Source organism: Dermacentor andersoni, chromosome 1, assembly GCF_023375885.2.
Source record: "Dermacentor andersoni chromosome 1, qqDerAnde1_hic_scaffold, whole genome shotgun sequence".
Lineage (NCBI taxonomy): Eukaryota > Metazoa > Arthropoda > Arachnida > Ixodida > Ixodidae > Dermacentor > Dermacentor andersoni.
In genome coordinates, this window is record NC_092814.1 from 371,716,792 (window position 1) to 371,725,416 (window position 8,625).

Consider the following 8,625-nt stretch of genomic DNA (forward strand, 5'->3'; position numbering starts at 1 on the left):
TTTGCAGCTGGCGCGACCACTGCGCCACACACTTCCTGCCGGCACAAATTTCCGCACAACGTGCACACGCGACTTATATTCGGAACGCAAAAAAAACTTGTCATTTGACCAAACCTAATTGTATGTAGCTACCTAGCGAAAGTCAATAGCTTAGTATTGCATAGAAGTAACTTTCAAGTAGTAACGCGAAGACTGCGAACACTTCCTAATTGCATTCCATCGTTAACGCGCTGCAACACGCTTGTTAACTGAAAGAATACGTAATACTAACGTCAGGCACAGCAACTGACCATCAATTGTACTAAATTAGTTAGAAATAAAAGCAGTTAGAAAAAAATCAGATATTGTATAGATGGTGTCGGAAGCCGCGTATACCACCGTTGGGTTACGCCCTCTGAATTTATAATGCAAATCTTGAAGGCTATGCTTCTGCTGGTTGAATGCGGCGGAAGTGATTTTAACAGCAGGAAATACGTCATAAACGCCAGAATTTGGACACTACTAAATACAAAACCGAAACTAGTTTGTAACATATAGGTGGCATAGAGTTTCTAAAAAAATACCCTAGAGGGAAATGTGGCGCTAGTGTCTACAGGGTTCTCATGAGCGTTGCCTCCACCTACATGGGAATGATGGGAAGTACAGGCTTCGGATTGACTTCAATCTTTAGACTAGTGGCGTTTGCTTGCGGCGCAGTAAACTAAGCTATAATCAAATATTATGGCACAAAGTCTAATTTTATTTCTGCAGTATGTTAAATGATGTACAACACGCTACATAAACTTTGTATGACCTTGAGATGGAAGCATGGTTTACTATGGTTTGTCACCAGGACACACCAGGGTATGCATACTTGTGCGATTCTGTTCTCGATTTAACACCAAAGAATAATTATTCATTTATTTTTGCAACAGCAATAACAACCGTGCATATACTTAAATAAAAATACTCATCAAGTATTTATGGAAATAAAAATGTTGCATTGTGAGAAAGTGTTGTGCCCTTGAGAGGAAGGCTACAAGTGTCGTCTGCTACGACGCCTGCTTGCTGCAAACGCGAGACTTTTCTCGCAGACGACAGGCACTTGCGAACTATCTCGCTCTTTCGAAAGGCTGCGTCGGCTGTCACGCTTGCTGAACGTCTTCAAGTACTTTTAAGTACATCTGCTGCAGTGCTAGCTAGGACGTTTGTGGCCTTCTACGGCTATGCTTCATTATATATTATGTTGACGTACCGCTTCCGAAGCGTTATGGCGTGGTACTGCACTTACCCATTTTTCGACACTGGACTACAGCCATGAAGCAGCAACCTTTCCTACCACAAGTGAGTTTGTGTTCTCAAAGTCCTAAAACACGCATTTCAATGAGCTACGTAGATGAGCAATGTATAATGAAGCCCTCAATAAAATTTGATTGTCAAGCCACTAGAAGCACAATTGTGTATGTCTTGTATCAGTTTTTTGCTCTTCGGAAGTTTCTTAAAGCACGTAACGCTGCAGTGCCAACCTAACACACAACAAACCAAGGTCCAAATGCTCAAAACATGTTCTTTCAACGTTTACGATGCCGTCGCTTTCTCGTCAGGGCTTCGACCCCACACCGCGACACAAACATCGTCCCAGTCGCTGGCCCAGCGCGCTATCGCCACTTCGAGCAACATAACAAAGGCAGAGAGCTTTGCATTGCACTGTCCCACTGCAGGTTATAGCAATTGCGCTTGGAGCGAAACCAAAACTGCCAAAAAATACTTGTAGACTAGTTTGCAAGTCAATAAAATGCCAATCCGAAGCCTGTACTTCCCATCATTAGGGTGGCTAGAATCATTCCCGTAATGGTTGAATGATCGCAGCGCCAGATTTTCCTCTAGGTATCTTATTATGAAACTCTATGATAGGCGGTGTCGAAAGTAAACGCCTACATTCTTAAACCATTTCCTTTCTTTAACGCTGCGAGCCCGGCACTTCCCAGACACGAACGGTATGCGCTTTATCAGCAATACAGAGCATTCTCGACAGGAAAGTAGCGGGCACAGTGTTTTCAAGAAAGTAAACGCAAACAATACAGATGACGATTATCGTTGTGCGGCAAGATACAACCCAAAGAGTGTACATTTGTTTAAGAGCGTAGATGTGTTTGCGGCTCCCAGAATCACTTCACTGTATTTATGGTGGCTAGAAGAGGGTAGTGCGCGGGCGGTGTATCTGCACCGTGCGAGGGAGGGGCGCGTTGAGCCATGAAATTTCCCGGCGCCGCTAGGGGCGCTGAAGCGCGCTGGTGTGCAAAGATGCAAGGACAAGCAACGTTACTAGAACAGGTTCAGTTTTCAAACTCCCGTGACTGCGTGGACCCGCCACCGATCCTCGCATCTCGTGGCGCTGCCGTCGCACTTTGCTCGGGCAGCGCGCGGCTGCGGCTGGCTCGCGGATATCGTGCGGAGCAGACGACACTGGCGGTGAAGCCATGGAGAAAGAAAAAGGCTTTCTCTATGGTGAAGCGCTCTGCTCACAGTGCTCTCAGCGGTTGTTGTTCAAGTGGCTTGGCGATATTTTTTGCTGCATTGTCACTGCTTTCTGTGATTGTCGTAGCCTAGGTGCATGGTGCTGACTGCGGTCAGCATGTGAACAATGCCGACGTGCTGTGTGCCTGGCTGCAAGAGCGGCTATGCGACGGATAACAAGTCAGCCCGGCATTTCTTCTCTGCTCCCAGCGACGAGACGCTTCGTTCCGCATGGAATAGGGCCATTCTGCGAGCCGACAAAGAGCTCTCGGCAAAGTCTAAGGTTTGTGACATCCACTTTCACGACCAAGATATCCTGAAAAACTACGTGCATGTCATCAATGGAAAAGTTAATGAATCGCCCCGTGGAAAATGGAGCCTCGCTGAAGGTGCCATCCCAAAGGTTTTTCCAAACCTACCTTCTTGCCTCTCCAGGCCTCCACAGAGGATGCGGAAAAAAAGAGAAAACATTCGGAAAACTACCTTGCAAAGTACTGTGCGTGGTATCGGAGAGAATGGGTCGAACAGTGAAGACGTTGAGCTCGATCCTGGCATCAGTTCTGCAGCTATTCAAGAGCTCTCATTGAGTATCGGAGAGCGCAATGGGTCGAACAGTGAAGACGTTGAGCTCGATCCTGGCATCGGTTCTGCAGCTATTCAAGAGCTCTCATTGAGTATCGGAGAGCGCAATGGGTCGAACAGTGAAGACGTTGAGCTCGATCCTGGCATCGGTTCTGCAGCTATTCAAGAGCTCTCATTGAGTATCGGAGAGCGCAATGGGTCGAACAGTGAAGACGTTGAGCTCGATCCTGGCATCGGTTCTGCAGCTATTCAAGAGCTCTCATTGAGTATCGGAGAGCGCAATGGGTCGAACAGTGAAGACGTTGAGCTCGATCCTGGCATCGGTTCTGCAGCTATTCAAGAGCTCTCATTGAGTATCGGAGAGCGCAATGGGTCGAACAGTGAAGACGCTGAGCTCGATCCTGGCATCGGTTCTGCAGCTGTTCAAGAGCTCTCATTGAGTGACATAGAGCGTGAGCTGGCGCCTTCGTGGCGGAAAATAACGCTTGGAGACAGCAGTGGTGCCTTTATTGCATTTTTCACGGTCAGCTCGACTAGCAGGATTTTACAAATAGAAAAATGCGTTTGAATATGAGACAAGAAGCTGGCCACAGCTAGCGCACGCGGGCGCGCAGCAAAGGTGTACTCGCGTGTCAGCATCACCACTATTGACGACCTGCGAAACCTACTAAGCACCGTTGACAAACTTCATGTTTGTCAAGGACAAGATGCACATGGAAGCAGCTGCTGCACGTCTCGCAAGTGCAAGGTCCTTTCGTTGCAGGCAGCTTGCGCCTTCTGCCGCACTCAGAAGAAACGCATGCAAGGAGACGCGTCTAGAAAGAAGGAACGACAAGCGCGGATACAAAAAAACATATAAAATCTCAAGAGGAAGGCAATGAGGGCAGCAGCTGCAAGAATTGCATTTTTAGACAATATGAAGAAGTTGAAAGAGCAGTTGTCAGCTAAGGATTCAGTGCAGTTGAAAAACGCACTTGGATCACTTCCACCAGTACGGCGACTGGCTTTCGAGACATCTCTGAAGCAAGTGCAAGCCAAAGGCCCACAAGGGATGCGGTACACTAGGATGTGGGTGATGAACTGCCTGCTACTTCGAATTGCAAGTCCGAAAGCATATGGCTTGCTGCGCCGCATGAAGCTTCTCCCACTTCCCACAAGCAGTCGACTCAATCAGATAGTTTCAGGCGTACCTTGCGAGTATGGCTACAATGCAGTTGCCCTTGAAACAATTCGCGGCTTCTTTAAGGGCAAGCCTGCTGTGCAGAGGTGTGGAACACTTGTGCTAGATGAAATCAAACTAAAATTCAGTTGGCTTCAACAAGTCAACTTATAAGTTTGATGGATTTGTCGACTTTTCGACTACAGCAGGACAAAACAGAGCCATATCTGCTGACCATGCATTAGTTATTATGTTCATCCCTCTGTTTCACAAATGGGTGCAGCCAGTGGCAAGTTTTGCCACAAGAGGAGCGGCTCCTGGTTTTATGCTGGCTAAGCTAGTTCTAGAATGTGTCTTGCAGCTTGTGGGGATGCGCGACTCTCCCGCGTCCCCCCGATTTGTTTTTCCCGCATAACGCGTCCCCTGATATGCTGTTTTCCCGCACGGCTCGCGTGGCCTGGCGCCCGCGGCGGTCGGAGTGGTACAAGCGCGGTGCGAGAGATGGCGCGAGTGTCGCGCCGCGGCGGGGTTACTCGGGCGCCGAGAGACAAGGCGCGTCCTCTTTGGGTTCGGGAAGCAAGCGGGACGGATGTGCCGTGCCGCGCGTGCGCCGACCATGCTTCTGCGAGACCGTCTCGCGTGGCCGCCTTGGACACCGTTTGCGTGACAGTACGCGCGAACGACCAGGCGTTGGGATCCAGCATGGGGCGAACATATTCGCTCGCTATCAGGTCGCGGTAAGTCGGACTTCTAGATTTATCGCGCGACCATCGGCATGTTTTGTGGATAGCAACTCTGCTAGCAGGCATTGATCTATGAAAGGTGCAATAAATGCCCTTGTGATTGTTTGCACTACTGTGTTGTCGTTCCTTTGTCCCAAGAGTACGGAGGAGAACCCCATATCTCCCACAAGCTTGAACGGCACAGTGCATCAATTATTGCAGTCGTTAGTGATGGTGCAGGGAACAATAGATCAATGTGGACCCATGTTGGAGTTTCAGGCAAGCTGGCCAGTCCAGTTAACAAAATTCCGCACCCTACCCTCGAAGATGGACGTTTTCTCCACTTTCTCTGTGATGTGCCGCATATCATCAAGTGTGTGAGAAACCATCTCCTGTCGCATACATATGCAAAGGTAACAGTCACAAAACTTGCTGAGAATTTGGAACTGCATAAATGTACTGTGCATTTTTTGTTTTTTGTTTAATTGTTTCTAGGTGGGCCCTGACTGCATCAATTACAAGCATTATCAGCAACTTTATGAAACTGAGAAAAAGAGGCAGTTGAAAGTTGTCCCTAAGCTCACCGCCTCCCATCTCGATCCGGGAAAATTGGAAAAAATGAATGTGCGGCTCGCAACACAGGTGTGTTGCTTTTGCCTCTCAATATTTCCTTGCATGCCTTAATTCTTCAGTATAGGAGAATCTTACTTGATATTTACTCATCAAATGCCTTAAGACAATTTATTGTGTTGAATTTTATTTCAGCTTTTCAGTAGGAGCGTTGCAATGGGACTGAAGTTCTACAGAGAACAACGCGAACCAGGGTTTGAAGGGACAGAGGGCACAGAGAAGTTTACGCTACTGATGAATGAGTTGTTTGATGCTCTAAATGCTAAGTGTCCCATTGAAGGTATTCGGAGGAACTCTCCGAAGATAAAAGTGAGTTGTTTTATGGTTATTGTACCTGAAATCTTTAAACAGTACAGGCAGGCTGAAAAGCTGACTTGTGGCATTCTTTTCTATCCTTTTACATACGTTTCTTGTGTAAAATACAGAGATGCGATTTCACTCGAATACATTACCATCACTGCCAATAAGTTCCGCACAATTTTTGCTTTCTTTGTAGGTCATTAGAGATTTCCTTGGCCTTCTGAACACAACAGAGAGAAACAGCAATCGAGACAACACAAAATTGTTCTCATCGCAGCAAACAACCGAGTCACTTCGTGTGACCCTCCTGTCTGTTTTGGACATCATCGCTCTGCTGCATCAGAAGGAAGTGTTGTATGTACTCACAGCAAAGCTGAATCAGGACCCTCTGGAGGTGAGTGGCAGCAGTGTTTTTTTTTTCATGTATCTCAGATTCTTTTGATCAAATCTTAATACTATGTATTCTATTTGCAGCGTTTCTTTGGAGTCGTGAGGAGCTGTGGCGGCGATGAAGATCACCCCCACAATTACGCATTTTAGTCAAATATTTAGGCTTCTGAGTCTCTACACGCCGCTAAAGATGGTAACAAAGGGTAATTGCTCCGGCGATGCCGACCCTGTGCTTGTTTCTGTTGAGGAGAGCCTTAACACAGGCAAGTTGGTGTAGTGTTTATTAACAGCATTTAGCCAAATGTGAGTACTCGGTTGGCAACCTGGAATAAAGCATGGGAGCTTGAGCAATGAGTGCGTATCACCGTGTCACTCCAATCTAAATCAATCAGACCGCATCCCGGTCTACGCGAACACTAAAATGGTGTCAGAAGTGTTACTTGGTCCCATGTGAGTGCCAAACCAAGTCATTCCGTCGTATCATCCCTCAGCAGCAAGCGGCAACCGACAATCGCAGCCATGGCATACGCGCTCCCTCCCTTCCCAAGTTTCGACCTTCGCGCCACAGACGCCAACAATACTGGTCACGAATGGACCAAGTGGATAGAAAGGTTCGAGAACTTTCTTTTAGCGTGTGATATCACGGCAGATGCACGCAAGAAAGCGCTCCTCCTCCACTACGTCGGCGAGGAAGTCTACGACATATTTCGCTCCCTCCCCGACTGCCCTACACAAGCTACAACAGCTACAAGCACGACCCAGACCACGCAGAGCCCATCGACGCCAGCAAACGATGCCGCACGAGCGAAACTGAGTGCATACTTCGCCCCGCGAGTGAACTCGAGATTTGCGATCTACAAATTTCGCCAAGCCCAGCAAAACGTTGGTGAGCCACTGGACGCCTTCTACGCGCGCCTCCGGCAGCTCTCTCGCCACTGTAACTTCGAGAACGTCGACGCTGAAGTCCAGAACCAAATAATCCTCGCGACAACGTCGTCTCGCCTTCGCAAATACGCAATGCTTCATTCCCTCACTTTACCAGATTTACGTAAACAAGGAAGAATGCTCGAGGATGTCGAACGGGACGTATCCGAAATCGAAAAGAACGTCGATAACAATGCGGCGGTGCTCGCAGTGCGCAAGGAAGGACAGCACCATGGCCAACACCAAAGAAACAGCCGACAGATGCCACGACAAACCTATGCACCACAACGACCTCGTGTCTCATCAGCAGATTGTCGCAACTGCGGTGGCAAGTGGCCTCACCAAGGCGGACGATCAAGTTGTGCTGCATGGGGCAAGACATGCAGGGCATGTAACAAGGTTGGTCACTTTGCACGATTCTGTCGTTCAAAGAGACAAATGGTACAAGCAGTGGACTGTGACAATGGTCCAAACATGAATCAGACAGTCTGCAGTAAGAAGAGTTCTAGTGCCAAAGAATGTGCTGCCACCCGTGACACCAGTTCAAGCAGTGACGAGTATGTTTTCGTTGCCATGACCTCACCTCAGACAGGCCCATCTCCAAAAGTTATTGTCACTGTCAACAATGTGCCGGTCACTTTCATAATCGACACAGGTGCAACAGTGTCAATTGTTGGCGAAAATGACTTTGAGAGCTATCGGCTAAAGGTGAAACTTCAGGAAACATCCGTCAGAGTGTTCCCATACAAAGCAACATCTCCGCTTGAACTTCTAGGCAAAGTCTCCGTCACAATGAGATACAAAGATAACTGCATTGAAGAAGACATCTTTGTCATTCGAGGAAACTGTGCACCACTCTTAAGCTTCACAGCAGCATCCAACCTGGGGCTTGTCCAGATCACATACCAAGTTAATGAGCATCAAGGTGACAAGTCAATCGTGGAAGCATTCCCCAAGTTGTTTAGTGGAGTTGGAAAACTCAAAAACCACCACATTCATCTTTTTGTGGACGACACTGTCCCACCGGTTGCACAACCACACAGGCGTATTCCGTTTGCCTTACGTGACGCCACAGAGAAAGAACTTGAACGCCTCCTGTCAGGAGACATCATTGAGCCAGCCATAGGACCTACACCGTGGGTGTCCCCTGTGGTTATTGTGCCTAAACCGCATCAGCCTGATGAAATTCGAATCTGCATTGACATGCGTGTTGTGAACACTGCCATTCAACGGGAACGACATCTGTGCCCAACAGTGGATGACATCATTGTTGCCTTAAATGGAGCAACAATGTTCTCCAATCTTGACTTAAAGAATGGATATCATCAGTTGGAACTTGACCCTTCCTCAAGGCAACTCACCACGTTCTCAACACATGTTGGCTTGTTTCGCTACAAACGACTGAACTTCGGCATCAACAGT

At 47.9% G+C, this 8,625-nt stretch overlaps 1 pseudogene; it reads left to right on the forward strand.

The window, feature by feature from the left end:
• Nucleotides 1–3,977: 3,977 nt before the first annotated feature.
• Nucleotides 3,978–7,614, forward strand: LOC126516783 (uncharacterized; annotated as a pseudogene).
• The last annotated feature ends 1,011 nt before the right edge of the window (nt 7,615–8,625 follow it).